The sequence below is a fragment of the Canis lupus genome, chromosome 10, assembly GCF_011100685.1.
Source record: "Canis lupus familiaris isolate Mischka breed German Shepherd chromosome 10, alternate assembly UU_Cfam_GSD_1.0, whole genome shotgun sequence".
Taxonomy (NCBI): Eukaryota; Metazoa; Chordata; class Mammalia; order Carnivora; family Canidae; genus Canis; species Canis lupus.
Window position 1 is genome coordinate 66,237,651 of NC_049231.1, and position 17,720 is coordinate 66,255,370.

Consider the following 17,720-nt stretch of genomic DNA (forward strand, 5'->3'; position numbering starts at 1 on the left):
TTCTCCAAGTTCAAAGACATTATTAGTTAACAATGAAGCTGAGTCTGGGATTTAATGATCTAGCCAAATTTTCTGTGTTCTGTGTTCCATGAGAGCAGGGAATATGTCAGTATCTTTAATACATGCTAGATGCATAGTAGATATTTAGTGAATATTTGTTGAATAAAAGATATACTGAGTTGTTTTCTATAGTGTTAGGATACTTAATTTATAAGTTAGAATAAGATTTAGCTACATATAACAGAAAACCCTCGAAACAATGGCTCATACACAATAAAGGTTGTTTAACTCTCATATGAAAGAAGTCTGGAGCCGGAATGGACCCATAGGATATCAGCATCTCCGTGTCCTTATTTTTGTTTTGTCATCTTAGTGCATAGCTTCCATCTTTAAGTTTGTCTTATGATTGGAACTCTAGCTATGTACTTGAATTCCAAGATGGAAGAATATAGAATGGGTCCATGGCAACAAAGTTTCCTGTGAGTTCCACCTGACATCTGCTTAAATCTCATAGTTTGAAACTGAGATGTGGTCACTCTTGGAGATCCAAGGGAGGTGAGGAAAAAAAAGTTGGATAGATCGTCTTCTTGACTAAATCTGGGTTTTGTTAAAGAAATAGAATGGAATGGGTGTTTGGTTGGCAACTAGCAGTTTCTGTCAGAGTTGGAAAGAGTTCATGACTGATTGCAATATGTTTCCTATAGTTTTGATATGCATAGTAACCGGGACAAAAGTATGAAGACCTCTAAAGATACTTAGCAGAGGAGATACAAACAAACAAAATACTAGTTTGGTTCAGAATATACTCTAGTGTTCTGGTTTAACTTTCAGAAAACTTTGGTTCAGTTGTAGTTCATATCAGTTTAATTGAATTTTATTGGTTTTCATAGAAATCTTTTGGGGCAAGTCCACAGTTTAGAAAAAAATGATGTTTGATTTCAGCTCAGTACTGGGTTTCACAAATTAGTGCGGTCCCTTCCAATTTTTGGTTCATAGCTTGGGTCATCTCCATTTCCTGGCTGTGATGTATCCATACTAGGAATTTTGCAATTATGGTGTAGAAGAGCAGACGTAGGCCAAAGAACTGATTTTTGCTTTGGCAGGAGTTTATCAATCCTGCTTTTCTTACGTAGGAACTAATAAACCTAATGGTTTTGATTGATTCTAAATTTATCTCTGTGATTTGGCTGAAGGCCCAAATTATGGTAGATGCACCAAAACGAATACATTAGCGTATTTTATCCTTGGTCTGTAATATAAATGCACCTGATTTGAAACTTTTCTGTTCTTACTCATAAGTTCTGTATTTTCATGGTTTGGAATTTTTACCATGTTAGTTCTAGAACGCTATTCTGGATTTTGTTTTGTATAGAGTCTCAGAAAATATACTTGAAATTAAAGATTGCAAGTTCCAATTTTTAAAAATGGGTATTAGGGAAATATGGTAATTTTCAGAAACAGAACATGTGCCGAAAGTGATGGAAATCCTGCTAAAGGAAATTCAGGATCAGGGCCTTGAGAGAGCTGTGACTCAACATTGCAATATTATTTAATATTTTAATGAGAAAGAGATCTGACTTCATATGAAATATCCCAATTTTTACATATCAGCTACTAATTAAAAAAATTAAAATCAAAGAATGGGTCACTACTGTGTAGGCCAAACTATATATGTGTGTGTATGTATATATATATACAGAACTATATATAGTTCAGATTTTTGGGCTGCTGGTTTTCAAGGTCTGATTTAAATGCTCCACATTTCTCCATGTCTGTCTTATTCTCTTCTATGCTTTATTCAATGATTCTGTCCTTATTCTTTTGAGTAAAAATGTTGATAAAATATTTGAAAGTGACTTCCTACTTTCACTGGTATGATGACATTGCCTGAGATTCAAAATATATTGCCTAAGATTCAAACTATATATTCTTCTCATTGTCTACAAAAGAATAATTAAGTGAAAAGATGATGTTAACAAGGTCAGGAATTCAGTTTTCTGGTATGACCCTATGCTTCTTGTACCCGTTGGCCATCCCTATGAAATTTATTTGGTAAATTTGCACATATGACCATTAGACATAAAGTAGAGAAAACATGTGGATATAAATGGTGCATTACTATCCATCCCACAAAATCAAGTAGCAGGTCTGTGTGTTTTTGTGCTACTTCTTTTATTTTTCAAAATGCATTCAGTGAGGGCCAACTGTGTTCTAGGCCTGTGGTATAATGGCCAGGAGAATGTAGAGTGGGTGCATGCAGTTCTCTAGTTCTACTTATTTATTTTTAAGGGAATTAAGAATTAAAGGGGGGACGCCTGAGTGGCCCCAAAAGCTTCTCAAAAAGCTATACTAGAAGCTGAGGCAAAGCCCAGGGCTGAGTGTCTATACCTTCAAAGGCAAGGAGTGTCAGGAGGCCAGAGACTTCCTTCCTTCCCTCCTCTCTGCCTGACCCTTTAAAAACCCTTGATTCTTAATTTGCTTAACATTAAGTCATTAGCAGTTACTAAGCATCTATTAGAAGTCAGAAATTTTATGAAGAGTTTAAAGGAAGAGAGGATATGTTTTTGGAGAGATGTCTGTAATTTACTTCCAAAAAGTTCAGCATAGACAGAGAATCTTAAGTTTGTGCTATTTGTTTTGGTTCCAGCTCCAAGGGTAGCAGCTCTTGCCAAGAACACCCAGTCCAGGGCGTGACCAGCTTCATCCTAATCAGGAAGTTCAGGCAGCTGCTACAAACACTAACACGGTCCATACCTTGCTCAGTGCCTTATGCTTCGCTAATTAGCATAGTGAATATCACAAGGGGGTTTTGTGGGTGAGAGTAATAGCTAGTAGCCTGCATTATAAAAGTGGGCCTCAGTTTGATAAACTGAATATGAGATACGTGTATAGGTGGGTGAAAATGTTTCAGGGCCACTAGCAGAAACATTTGGGTAGAAGAGTCTAGCACAGCCTGCATCCTGCATCCTTAGAGCAGGCAACAGGCATTTGATCCTTAAATGGTCTTATATCCAGTCATTGGTTTAGGAGGAATGTCTGGTTACCTAATGCCACCTGTGTGGGTAACAGGTTCTTGTTTCTGGAATGTGGCCTTGTCTTTCTCAGATAAATCTTTTATATAAGGTAGTGGTCAAAACATTTCAAAGGGTAGAGAGCTTAGACTTCACAGGGCTTATAGAACAGGCTTTATACACAAACAGGCTTTGTGTTTACTTGTTAAATAAGTTGTTTCTTAGTATGTGTGTATATGTGGGAGAATTTGGTTTGAGGTTCCCCATCAACATAACGGGATGCGGAGGGTATGAGGAGGCTGCGAATCCTCCAACTTCAGCAGCTACTGCTTCTACCAAAAAGAACCAATGGTGCCTGTAACCAAACTGGCTTAGGTTGGTTTTCAATGACTTCTTCCCCTCAGAGAATTTGCATTTTAGTAAGAAAGAGTAATGATTGGAGTAACAATTGGAAAAAACACAACTCAAAAAAGGATATCTCATGCTGCAGACATTACACACACAAGAATGGAAGACTTCAGAAAAGGCAGGAAAAGGTGAGCAGTTTGTTTTTCTTTATTTTTGTCAAATTTATGGAAGTATAATTTACATGATATAAAATTTGTCCATCTCAGATGTACAATTTGATGACTTTTGACAAATGTACACACACCTGCATAACTACCATCAAAATCAAGGTATAGAACATCACCCCCTAAAGTTCCAAATTTCCTATTTATAGTCAATCCCCTTCCCTCACCTCTTGGCCCCTGACCACCTCTATCACCATGGTTTTGCCTTTCCAAAAGAATCTTGTATAAAAGAGATGCAGTTTGTAGCCTTCTGAAACTGGCTTTCATTTGGCACAATGCATTTGAGATGCATTCATGTTGTAGGGTGTATCACTCGTTTATTCTTTTCTGCGGCTGGGTAGCGTTCCATAGTATGGGTGTATCACCATGTGTTTATCACTTCACCAGGTGATGGACCCTTGGACTCTTTCCAGTCGAGATTATTATGAGTAAAGCCGCTATGCGTGTTCATATATATGTTTTCATATGGATGTATGCTTTCATTTCTCTTAGAGGAGGATGGCGAATATATATTTAAAACAAATGGTATTCTTTTACGTTTTCAAATTTATTTTGTTTTTTAATTTATTTTTTAATTGAAGTATAGTTGACATACAGGATTATATTCGTTGTAGGTGTATAACAGTGATTTCAGCAGTTATATACATTATGAAATGCTCACCATGACAAGTGTAGCTATCATCTGTCATCGCACAAAAGTTATGGCAATATTACTGAATATGTTCCCTATGCTGTACGTTTCATCACTGTGACTTGTAACTGGAGGTTTGGATGCTGTATTATTTTTTAAAGTATCTGCACTCCCTACGGCAAAGCATGAATGTTTCAGGAATTCCACATCCTCACCAGTATTTGGCTTTTTAATTTTAGCCATTTTGATGGATGAGTAGTGGGATCTTCTTGTGGCTTTAATTTGAATCTCCCTAATGACTGATGATGATTAGCATCTTTGTAAGTGCTTACTTTTCATTTGGACTGCTACTCCCCAGTGCTCACCTTTATCTATTTTTTTAAAGATTTTATTTATTTATTCATGAGAGACACAGAGAGAGAGAGAGATAGAGCACGTGCGAGAGGCAGAGACACAGATAGAGGGAGAAGCAGGCTCCATGCAGGGAGCCCGAAGTGGGGCCTCGATCCCGGGTCTCTGGGATCACACCCCGGGCTGAAGGCAGCGCTAAACCGCTGAGCCACCTGGGCTGCCCCAGTGTTCACATTTATTTATTTATTTATTTATAAAGATTTTATTTATTTATTCATGATAGACAAAGAGAGAGAGAGAGGCAGAGACCCAGGCATAGGGAGAAGCAGGCTCCATGCCGGGAGCCCAACGCAGGACTCGATCCCCGGACTCCAGGACCGTGCCCTGGGCCAAAGGCAGGTGCCAAACCACTGAGCCACCCAGGGAGCCCCCAGTGTTCACCTTTATTTGGGCGATTCATATTTGTTGACACCCAGTTTACTGAAATATTTTTGAATGTGAATCCTTCAGTGATCCCTTACATAGTGTTTAACTAATCTTGTGATTACTTATTATTTTGAATGACCTCAAACCTCTATTTTTCAGGTTGCCATCCCTCATCTATCTACCCCTCCACCCCAAAACATATGTGGTTCCCTCAGGAGGAACCATGTTCTTTCATGGCCCTATAACTATTTCAGAGGGGTGCTTAATGGTTTGGGTCAAAGATCTGTTTCTTGGGATTTTTAGACTAGATTGGAGATAGGCTAGTCTTTCTTCAGTGGCTGATACTATAAGCTGTATCGTTTGTGGCCTTTTCTTCCCCTGCCTTGTGGGTTATAATGAACACTGTCATGTGTGCCTGCCCAAATCTTGTGAATATTTCCACATTTTGATATGCCATATTTTATGAATCTTGCCATTTCAAGGTGGGTTCTAAAAACTACAAATAAACCAAATTACACTTCCCAGCTTTCTCTGCAGAAAGAGTGTACAATGATGGCCTAGATTACCCCAACCAGATAATCAACCAAAGAGGGACTTTGGGAATTATGTAAGCGAGCAGTTTGGCTGAGTGGGCTCCATCTTGATGGCATTGATGGATGGGAGAGGCAGAGTGGCTCTGGAGTTGGTGGCAGTTCTTCTGCTGGGTTCTGGGAGTTGCTCTGGGAAGCTCAGTCTAAAGCCTGTTTCTGGGATGCCTGGGTGGCTCAGCGGTTGATTGTCTGCCTTTGGCTCAGGATGTGATCCCGGAGCTCCAGAATCGAGCCCTGCATCAGGCTCCTGCATGGAGCTTGCTTCTCTTCCCTCTGCCTGTGTCTCTGCCTCTCTATGTGTGTCTTTCATGAATAAATAAATAAAATCTTAAAAAAAAAATAAAGCCTGTTTCTTCACACTCAATGATTTTGTGAGTTCATCAGGGTGATTTTCAGGATACTTAGTTAATAGTATGGCCAGGCACTGACTCCACCTGAGTGGATGCTATGACCAATCAGAACGGAAGTGGCTGTGAGAGCAGCCAGTAAGGTCATGTAGGTACCTGTCAGCCAAATGTCTGAGGACATCCAGGTTTTTTCAAACATCCCTTTCTCCTTAAAGCATATAGATTTTGTTGCTTATAGCAATTTAGAGAAAACTTGAAGAAAAACAGTCTTTAATGAGAGAGAAGCATTAAGTCAGTTTACAGAAAGCAGCAGAGAAAAGGGGCAGAGCCCATTGTGAGGGGTTTCTATCCTTCCCAAACTCAACTGGATCTCTGCTCTTCCACACCTTTGGCTGGTCTATGAGATTCTCCTGCATCGTTACTAAATCCCCGTATCTGACTTAAATTGATCAAACTGTTTCTGACTCTTGCTAAGTTAGACATCCTAAAATAAACAAGAGAGAGCTTCGGTGGCTTCTTGGCAAATGCCCCTCTGTGGAGACAACAGAAATGTAGTTCGATCTTGTGAGTTCCAGAGAGGAGTGAAGAATACGGACTCCATGTGACCTTTATAAAGGGTCGTTTGTTCTTGTATCACTCAAAAATGAGATTTTTGGACTTATTTGTCCTTTCCTATTGTGGAGAGGGCATGCCAGTGGCTCATTTCACCCCATTCCTATCCTTCTCCCCCTTCTGGGCCTCTGTCACCAGGGAACAGAACAACAGGAAATAGGTGTCAGCGGAAAGAGAAGAGATTTTGTGTGGCCACGATGGCAAATTTCACGACACAGTGGCTCAGAGGAAGAAAGGCCACGTGATTTAGTGTACTTGCCTCGAAAAGCTCACCATGTGTAGGAGACACTGCCACCTTTCTTTCTTTAAAGAGAGAGAAAATGAGTAAATTAAATCAGAAAAATGAAACAGTCGGAGCTCAGTAGCTGCCCCTGAATGCTGATTGACTTTATGAAGGAGATGCATCAGGCAGGCTCTTTGCAACCCCGGAGCAAGGGTCTGAGTTCAAGTACATTATGTAGGAGATGTGCTAGGAAACTACTGCAGGGGAATGAGGAAGTAAGTTGGGAGGGGAAAGCAGCCAGCAAAGGGCACTTTATCAGGCAAGTTAGCAGAAGGCCGACCCTGTGGAGGGAGCTAGCTCTCCTTTGGAAGCTGGGGACGCCAGTGCAGAAAACACGCCTTCTCCGTGTGCTTCCCAAGACGCAAGGTTGCTGGGGTATTTGGCCACCACCTCCTGCCAGTTACCGCTCGAGGGCCGATGCTGGTGGCGGTGGTGGGAGTTAATGACCTAGTAGAGCACGCTCCAGCAGGCAGGGAAAGCCTGTAGGCAGAGGCGCAGGTTGGCAGCTGGAGGTTGGACAGGTGCCCTGAAATGAAGGGCAGAGCAAAGTGGGTGTGGCATCGCGGCTTCCGAGGAGCACACTTATGACACACCTTGCCATCTGCGCACCCGGGGAGGCCCACTTCCATGAGGGAGGTAGCCCTCGGCAGTGGCATGTTTGTGTTAAGTTAGATTCAAATTGATTTGAGATTTGAGAGCAATAGCAGAAGAAACTGAATTCTTTGTGCTTTGATGCTTAAAGCCCATGTCCTCTGTTTGACTGTAAGCTTTATGCGGGCACGTCACCGTGTTATCCTTGGAGTCTAGTGTGGTGCCTGGCACAGAGCAGCGCCTCAATACATTTCTGTCAAATTGAATGTTACATAACTAGAAACAATGGGAGGTATTGTTAGATGTGTGAAGTTGAGGAAAATCTGGATGTGTACAACATAAAACAAACGTAGAGTTTACAGCTCCAAAATGTCATTGTTAGTTTAAGACTATATTACTGTGTGACAAGCAAGTTGATTTGCTCATAAAATTATTAATTGGTTTGTTTAGAGGTCTAAAGACCTTGCAAAACATCGAAGGATTTTTTGTAACTCAAAAAACGTCTACAGAGGGGGAAAGAAAAATCTGATTTTTCAGCTGTTTGTTTTCTTTTCTTTCCCAACACTCTGAGGTTTCTATGTGCTATTAAACAGGGGCCAAGAATCCCTGGCTTGGATTCCATCTTTCCTTGAGGCAGAAGTTCCCCCCTTTGGCCGCCAGGGCCTTTCCAGCCTGTAAATTCTTCAAATATGGGCTGACCAATGCAGAAATGATCAATTTTGTTGACCAACTCTAAGCACATGTGTTATTTGTGGAGGGGTAGTTTTTGAAAGAAAGGCTGGACAGTTTGTATTTAAAAGAGAAGTGGATGTTTTCAGAAGCTACTGTGGGAGGGAGGGTGACCTTTGCATACATGTGGAGAGCCTTCAAGCTTGGTGTTTATGGGGGATCTCCTCATATATCCCTTACTCACCCCTCCCCTCCTCTTCCCTTCCCTTCCTTTCCCTTCCCTTCCCCTTCTTCCCTCCCTTCCTTCCTTCCTTCCTTCCTTCCTTCCTTCCTTCCTTCCTTCCTTCCTTCCTTCCTTCATTTCTTTCTGTGGGAGCTCATTTTCTCTGTTTTTTGGTCAAACATCTTTATTACATGGATTTTATAATGGGAGGGACAATTTTTTGTTGTTGTTGAAAGAATACCGGAGGCTAATGGAGCCCAATCAGGCCCAGAGAATAAAATTTGGGAATTCAGTTTCCTTAAACTGCACAGATACTTTACTATACTTATTTCATGTACTTTGAAATGTGGCATGTTTATATATGAAGCCACAGAAAGAGTTGAGCTAATTATTAAGTGAGGTGTTCTGGTCAAGAAAAATGAGCTGGAACTAATATTAAAGTGGGTGACTATACATGTCCCCTCTTTCTCCACAGAAGGCAATGATATATTAGTTAAACCCCTCCCTCCTATCTGGATGCTGCAAACACACACACACACGTAACCCCCTCTGGTCCATTGGGAACAATAGTTTGAATGATTATGTAGTCAATAGAGGTGGGGAGAAGTGTTTGAAATTAAAAAAAAAATGTTTCATGTGGTGGATCAGAAGCTGACCAATAAAATATTGCAACATTTATACCAACCAAGCCTGTGGTTATGGTTGCAACCATACATAATTACATCTCATTTTCATTTTATTTATTTTTCCAGAGCTCAGAGATTGCTTTTTCAGCTAAAAACAGGACAGGACATTTCACTGATAATAAAGGGAGGATGGAGGAAATATGATGATAGAGCTAGCTTGTAGTAGGCAATCAGGTTATAGACTTCGGTCCATGATAGCCAAGCATAGAGCTGACCCTTATTCAGGAACAAATAGGATCTAAAGATTTTTATCTATGTACACTCAGTTACTTACAGAGAAACACAATGAAGCTCTGTAACCCTGAACATGTACACAAAAATGAAATCCAGCATGAAGAAAGAAAGCAGTCCCCTTAGTCTTGCCATGTAGGGCCCTGTCCAGTGGAACTCCAAGCTCCTTTTCCTGCTTATTACTCTTTCCTCACATGAAACCATCTCTCAAGCAAACATGCTCCCCATACCCAGAACACCCCTCATCTTGAACTTTGGAATGATACAATACAGACATTGAACTTTGACTTATTAAAATCATGTCTGAATCCATGTGACATCTTTGCTCTCCATAAGCAGCATATTTCTCATTTAATTTTATATACCAGGCTATACTAAGTCTCATTAAGGAGCCGTGGGCCTTTAAGGGAAAGCAATGGAGATGTGGAAAGGAGAAATAATAGCATCCGGGCAGAGACAATATCTATTCTCCCATTTTTACATAGACATACACAGTTTTCAGCTGAGCATGAGGCTGCGCAGCTAAAGACTACTACAAGACCAGTCTGCCTTGCAGCTAGGATGTGGACTTCAGATGTAGACTCAGTTATGGCCATGGGGTGAGCAGAAGTGATGTGTGTGTCTTCCAGGTCATGTCTTTAAAGGGAGGAAGCTGGGGCACCTGGGTGGCTCAGTTGAGCATCTGACTCTTGATTTCAGCTCAGGCCATGATCTCAGAGTTCTGGGATCAAGCCCCAGGTGGAGCTCCATGCTCAACAGGGAGTTTGCTTGAGATTCTCTCTCTTCTTCTCTCTCTACCCCTCCCTGCTGTTCTCTCTCTTTCTCTTTCTCTCTGTCTCTAGAATAAATGAATATATCTTTTAAATAAATAACGGAATGAATGGAAGAAGCTTACTTTGAATTTCCATCACCCTCTGTCCTGCCGTTAGTGATAGAAGCATGGACATTACCAGGCCACATCCTAGATCATGAAGATAAAGATTATGACTATGGTTGGCAGAGCAATAAAATATAAACCCCTTGTCCCAAATGGTGCCATGGTGTTAGTCCTATATTATATATATTATGTGAAAGAGAAATTACATTCTATTTTGTTAAAACCTTGATTGTTTTGGGTTTTTTCTGAAGTAGCCAAACCTGTATCCTAACCAATGAAGCACTGAAGAATTTCACTAAAGAAACATCTTAGCCAATGTGGTGAACTACAGAGACTTTGTGTTAATAATCTGGACAGATCAAGTCCTAGATGTGTTTTTCAGATGTTGCCACAGTTTCTTCTTCTATGTGAGAATATTCTTATCAGCACCTGGGGGGCCAACCTGAACCCTGAACTCAGGAAGTTAAATGATCTCTGTGGGAACCACAGATGTTGGATGAGGGAGGGATAACTAAGCTACTAGAGAGAGATAAGAGAGTACCCAGACCTGTAGGACTTGACTGTAGCCTGAACAAATGACCCATGGCATTTGGGAAAAGAGTAGTCTTTGAAGCAGGATTGCCCAGCCATAGAAGAGAAATGCCACTGATGTGGTCCTTGCTTTGTACAGGGGAGAGGAATTTCACTAAAACTCTCCTAGACTATGTCTGGCCTTCACAGAGCTGCAGGAATGGGAGGAAAAGGGGTTGGCAGTCTCCTTGGCAAAATATCCCTGAGTGATCAACCCGCACCAGGCTCTTCTCAGGGTGAGGCCATTAAACTTTTGATTCATCAAATCACCTTTGGTCTGTTCATCAGGCCATCTTCTGCTGCAATTCGGTTTCACAGCTGTCTTCTACAATGAAAGTGCTGATCAAAGAGATTTTGAGCGTTTCTGGCCTTTGTGACGTGGATGGCTCACGGCAAATAAAAAAGTTGCCGCAGGTTAAGATTATGCCAATGTAGGAGATGGGGGCCCATGTGGGGTTGAGTTTCTCTTTGTAACTTAATTCACTTGCATTCTGGTGCGTGCCTCAGACTTGGGTGCTTTTCAGTAGAATGAGACCATCTTTCAGCCCTGCTTACCCCACAGTGAGTCTCTGGCACCACTAGGTTGGTAAAAAATCATTGAGTGGCCCTGCTCTTATCTCCTAGGAATCTCTTTGGGTCAATGGCTGGTAACTTTTTTTTTTTTTTTAAGATTTATTTATTTGTGTATTTATTTATTCATGAGAGACAGAGAGAGGCAGAGACACACAGGCAGAGGGAGAAGCAGGCTCCATGCAGGAAGCCTGATGCAGGACTCAATCTCGGGACTCTGGGATCACACCCTGAGTCAAAGGCAGACACTCAACTACTGAGCCACCCAGGCATCCCTGGCTGATAACTTTTTTTGATGAGCAGACATTTGATGGTTGAGTCCACCCCACGCACGTTCCCTGCGTTATATCCAACTGCAGAACTTTTTTGCCCTTACCCTGTGTCTTTTTCTTCTCCCACTCAGAACAGCACATTGGAACGTAAGGATGCTTTCCAGACAGAGGCAAGCTTGAATCCTCTCTAGTTAGTAATGAGAGCCCTTGTCAGGCTCTCATATTCCTTTGGTCATGCTTCGCCTGATGCAGCCACAGCCTGGTGTGGGGAGGCTGTTGTTATAAACCTTGGAGGACCTAATAATGCCTGAGAGCCAGCGATACTGCTGGATTTGGTGAAGAGTCACATTCTGGCTCTTCCTGAGAGTATGTGCAAGTGCTCAGTCTTCTGTCCACGGGGGTCTCCCTTAGGTTGAGATTAGTCTTAACATTGGTCCTTGACTTTTTCACCCAAATTTGCAATTTTAGTATTATCCATGATGAAATTAAATTTTAAAGTTTTCATTATCCAGCCTGAAGCAAATATGGCCAATTTTATTTTGGGGAATTGAAAGCTATGTGTTTTCAGCTTGAAATAAATTAGAATGATGAGTTAGGAGTTTGGTTTAATGAAAAGAGCAGAGTTTCAGAGGCAGATTTTTAGTTGTGTTCTGGATAAAGTACCTTGTCTTTCTGAGCCTTAATTTCCCCATCTGTTAAAAGGGGATTTTTGCAGGCTTGTTGGAAAGATTAAATACTAAATAGTACTTAACAGTACTGTAAAAGCACCAGCTAGAGCCTAGGACAGACAGCATCAACAGAGGATGCCCTTCCTCACAGCTCTATCCACTCAGGGTGCACTAGGGCAGTGCAGGGCTCAGCCACGGATGCATGAGGTTGGGGTTGATCCCCAGGGAGCCCCATGTGCAGTGAGTCTCTAGGCTGGGCTTTGAGAATTGCTGGCAGCAATGGCAAGAATGAGGCCGGGGGAGCAAAGCACGCGTGTGCTGTGTGTGTGTGTGTGTGTGTGTGTCTGCCCAATTTTAGGAATTTTGAGGGAAGACACAGAATTCAGTTCTGTTTTTAGCTTGTTCTTGTACAGCATCCTTGTGATATCTGAGACTTGCATTCTGTGGTGATAAATCAGCATAATCCTTGATGCTTTTAAAAGAGATGGAGTGGGATCAATTGACAAGAAGTCATAGCTGCTTGGGGGAAGGCAGGGGAGTGATCACTGGTGCCAGTAGTGGGAGAGGCTCTGGGAAGGTCCCCTTGTCCCTAAATGTCCCTAAATGCTTCTTCTCTCACATACTAATCTGAAATGCTTGAAGTACCACAGGATAACTGTCTTTTTTCCCCTCTCTGGGATCCTCCCTCCCTCCCTACCTCCTTACCTTTCTCCCTCCATTCTTCCTTCTTCCTCCCCTGCCCTCTCCTCTGCTCCTCTTCCTGCATCCTTTCTCTGCCTTTCTTCCTTCCTTCCTTCTCTCTCTCCATCCCTCCTCTCCCTCCCTCCCTCTCCCCCTCCTTCTCTTCTCTTTTCTTTCTTTCTTTCTTTCTTTCTTTCTTTCTTTCTTTCTTTCTTTCTTTCTTTCTTTCTTTCTTTCTTTCCTTCCTTCCTTCCTTCCTTCCTTCCTTCCTTCCTTCCTTCCTTCCTTCCTTCTTTTTCTTTCTTCACTTTCCCTTTAAGTACACATTCAATTAATTTACCTAGATCAACTTGCTTGTGACCTTGTTTGAGTCACTTTATTCCTCTGGGCCTCTTAGAATTTAATATTATCTAATTTATTTTCTCTAATGTCAACCAGCAACACTATTCTGACTGTAGAACATGATCTGCTTGGGTGTCAGCTCCTGGATGGGCATCTTCAGCATTCACAGGGTGATGCGTGCCCATCTTTATGGGTGGGGTGAGGGTTGCAGGGGATGCCGAAGACAAAATGAAGTCACTTCTCAGGCCCTGGGTTCACCATGCTGTGCCTTTATGAGAATGGTGCAAAGAAAGATCCCCACAGATTGAGAAAGCATCTGGCTGACTTTAGTCCTGAGCTGATGAATGCAAAGCCACCAGCCCTGGGATTGTGCTATGAGTCTGACAATCTGTAAGTCCTAGGGGCTTGAGAGAAGTAAGTGATGAGGACAATTTTTACGTCTTTTTTATTTTAGGCAAATGTGAGGATCAGGATCAGGAGTTCTGGTTTTAAGGCCCAGGCTTACCACTGATTAACTGAATGAACTGACATCACTATGCTTTCCTTTCTTCCTCTATTAATCTGGGTGAATTGAATCCATCTCATTACAGTTTGAGGAGAGACCATGTACACTTGCTTACTTGCCTGCTCACTCTCTCATTGTTCAAATGTCAGCTGGGCATTATTCTCAGAAGTGAACAAAACAGACAAGGATCTCATGTCCCTGTAGTCCAGTATGGAGGACAGATAGAAAACTAAATGAGATAACTTTGGATTGTCATAAACACCTTGAAGGCACTGTGTGCATAATAGTATATGAAAGCAGTTTCCAACCAGTGAATATTTGTGGCACTCCCATCCATGGCTGCTTCTTATCTCTATACTTGCCATGATGGCTGCTTTGGAATTGTCTTCTTCAGCCTTGGACTGATACACTGGAGCAGCCTATGGGATGCCATGGAGATGGCATTTCTTCATTTCTGGGATAATTCATTTCTCTTTATGACCCCATCACTGAACTTCACCATTCGTCTCTTCTTGTCGGGTGGTATTTCACTCCAGCACTCTGGCTTGGGGAGGTGGAACCTGTATTCTGGGGTCTTCTTTGGAGAGATGGGCTGTTGTCATAGCAACTGCCTCCTAGACTTAATAGTCTTTTCCAGTGGAGGTTTCTCCTTGGCTTTTCATACTGTAGTCAATTCTTTCTTTTCAAATACCAGAGTAACTTCCCTACTTTTCATCTTCAAACTAGAGAAACCCTTGGCTTTCAAGGAAGTCTGACCTACACAGGTATCAAGACTTTTTTTCTTAAAGATTTATCTATTTATCTGGAGAGAGAGAGAGAAAGAGTGCGCATGCAAATGTGGGGAGGTAGGGTGGGAGAGGGAGAGAGAATTTCAGGCGGACTCCCCATTGAGCCCTGATGTGGGGCTCCATCCCAGGACCCTGAGGTTATAATCTGAGCTGAAATAAAGACTTGGCCTTTCAACTGACTGAGCCACCTAGGTGCCCCAGGTCTCAAGCCTTCATAAGAAAACAAAAGCAAGAGCAAACACAAAAGAACCCTCCTTGCCAGGATAATGGAAGGTGCTACTCAGGGCCTGTGGGAGAAGCTATTCTTTACTCTTGCTCCTCAGTGATCTTTCCAGACCTGCAGGGGGTTCTGGTAGTTAGTTAGGTCCCCCTCTGCTTGTGGTTGTATTACTTTCCAAGTCTCGCTGCTCTTTGGGTCCTGACGCTAGATACAAAGGCCAGGTTTATAAGGTCAGGAAAATCAAAGACGGCCAGTGACTCACACACTTTCATGTGTCTCAGCCCTTGCCTGTTGGCCATTTCTGGACCAACTCATAACCACTTTCCTGGAGCCAGTGCAGGTAAAGGAAAGGAGCTTAGCAAACAGGGAAAGGGTGGGCAGCCTGCCTGAACCTGAACCCAAGCCGGGGCCTGTGATGTGGTCAGGCCACCATGCGCCAGCTCGGCAGTTCCCTCCAACCCTAGGAAGACAGGCCAGGGCACACACCACCGGCGCCTGGGAGAGCTCCTGGGTACCCTGCAGGGCCGGGCAGCCGAGGAGGGAACAACAGCAATGTGTTGGTGAAACTCCTGTAAATATGCCCTTGGAATCTTCCTTTTCTAAGCTTCAAACTGTGGGTCATGACCCACACAAGTGGATCATGAAATCAATTTAGAAAATAAAAAGATAGTACTGAAGATATTACTAATTATTGTTAATGTTAATTTTTTGGGTGTAATATGGCTTCATTCTTAGGAGAGGCATGCTGAACTATTTAAGTATCAAGTGCCATGATGTCTGTAATTTACTTTCAAATAGTTCAACCAAAAAAAATATCTCGAAGCATATGTGCGTGAGCGTGTATTGAGAGAAAGATAAAGTAATATGGTAAAATGTTAACTATTGGTAAGTCTAGGTCAATGGTTCTCAAAGGGGAACAGATTTGCCCACCAGGGGACATTTGGCAGTACCTTGGAGACATTTTGGTTGTCAAAACTGAGGGGGAGGGTACTACTGGCATCTAGTGGGTAGAGGCCAGGGACACTGCCTAATATCCTTCAATGCACAGAACAGCCCTCACAACAAAGTATCATCTGGTCTGAGATGTCAGTGGTGCTGAGGTTGGGAAATTCTGCTCTAGGTAAAGAGTGTTTTTGTATCATTCCCTCAACTTTTCTGTAGTTTCTTTCTTTCTTTTTTTTTTCTAAGATTTTATTTATTTACTTGAGAGAGAGAAAGAGAAGAGAGAGCATGAGCCAGGGAGAGAGGACGGGCAGAGGGAGAGGGAGAAGCAGACTCCCCACTGAGCAGGGACCCCAATGTAGGACTTGATCCCAGGATCCTGAGATCATGACTGAGCCAAACACAGACACTTAACTGACTGAACCACCCAGGTGCCCCACTTTTCTGTAGGTTTGAAAAATTTCAAAAGTAAATAAATAAATGAAACAGAATAGACCAATAAAGAATCAAGTCTCAGAGTGCCTCCCATGTTGTGCATGGTAATTATATGGTAAAACTTGTTTTGTTCCAATCATGTATCTGTTGTGCGTTCTGGGTTACAATACAAAAAGTATTTCTTATGGGGATTTTGCTCAAAAGTTTGAGAAACACTGCTTGACCCTATCTTTCTGCCTGCACTTGCTGTTGGAGAGATAGAGAAGCTTATCAAACTACCCACCTCCAACTCATGCACAGTGGTTTTTTCATCTTAGTGCACATCATTTTGTGTTTATAATGTGTCACGCACTGTGCAAAGCATTTTATCTTGTTTAATCTTCACAAGAACCCTTGTGAAGTGGGTGTTATTCCCATTCTCATTTTACAAACCAGCTGAGGCTCAGAGATTAAACTGACAACCCAAGGGTACCAGCTAATAAGTGGCAGACCAGAGATAAAGGTCTTCCAGATTCTAAAACCAAACACTTCATTGTGATGCCATTCTGCCTCCAACCCTCTCAAACCTTTCAAACTCACTGGCCTTGGTTTCGGAGTGAGAGAAGCCCCATTGTCCGGGAGGATGGACCGTGCGTGTCAGCAAGCTGCCGTGCCCTTTCCTCTCTTCCAGCCTAGTTGCAAGTCAACACATGTGAATGTGAGCACTGTTTTTTGGCCCTGGAGAAAGATGGTGATTACCTTGAAGTGGTGCACATTTGACCGGAAAAGAATTGTTAGGGCTAAGTGGCAAAAAGACAACAAGTGATTATGAAAATATTTGACTCAAATTCCATCCTGATGGAGTCAGCCCTAAATATACATTTCCAAAAAGCCTGGATTGCCATGTTCGAGGGACAAAAACTCACACCGCTCCTTCCACCTGGACAATTCCTAGAGTGTAAATGAAGCTTTGAAGAGCTGACTGAGGTCCTTTTTTTAAAAAATATTTTATTTTATTTTATTTATTTTTTTTTAATTTATTTTTTATTGGTGTTCAATTTACTAACATACAGAATAACCCCCAGTGCCCGTCACCCATTCACTCCCACCCCCCGCCCTCCTCCCCTTCTACCACCCCTAGTTCGTTTCCCAGAGTTAGCAGTCTTTACGTTCTGTCTCCCTTTCTGATATTTCCCACACATTTCTTCTCCCTTCCCTTATATTCCCTTTCACTATTATTTATATTCCCCAAATGAATGAGAACATACAATGTTTGTCCTTCTCCGACTGACTTACTTCACTCAGCATAATACCCTCCAGTTCCATCCACGTTGAAGCAAATGGTGGGTATTTGTCATTTCTAATAGCTGAGTAATATTCCATCGTATACATAAACCACATCTTCTTTATCCATTCATCTTTCGTTGGACACCGAGGCTCCTTCCACAGTTTGGCTATCGTGGCCATTGCTGCTATAAACATCGGGGTGCAGGTGTCCCGGCGTTTCATTGCATTTGTATCTTTGGGGTAAATCCCCAACAGTGCAATTGCTGGGTCGTAGGGCAGGTATATTTTTAACTGTTTGAGGAACCTCCACACAGTTTTCCAGAGTGGCTGCACCAGTTCACATTCCCACCAACAGTGTAAG

The 17,720-nt window shown here is 42.3% G+C and overlaps 1 long non-coding RNA gene across 18 annotated transcripts in view; it reads left to right on the forward strand.

Moving 5' to 3' along the window:
- The first annotated feature begins 428 nt into the window (after nt 1-428).
- LOC119873701 overlaps nt 429-17,720 on the forward strand; it is a 147,364-nt gene continuing 130,072 nt past the window's right edge. For 7 of the 18 annotated variants that reach the window (XR_005366181.1, XR_005366176.1, XR_005366180.1 and 4 more), the window contains exon 1: nt 444-555. This is a non-coding gene — a long non-coding RNA (uncharacterized LOC119873701). Of the gene's footprint in view, nt 556-2,654; nt 2,747-3,415; nt 3,548-17,720 lie in introns of those variants that run through there. The other 11 variants (XR_005366166.1, XR_005366165.1, XR_005366175.1 and 8 more) reach the window with 8 other exon arrangements.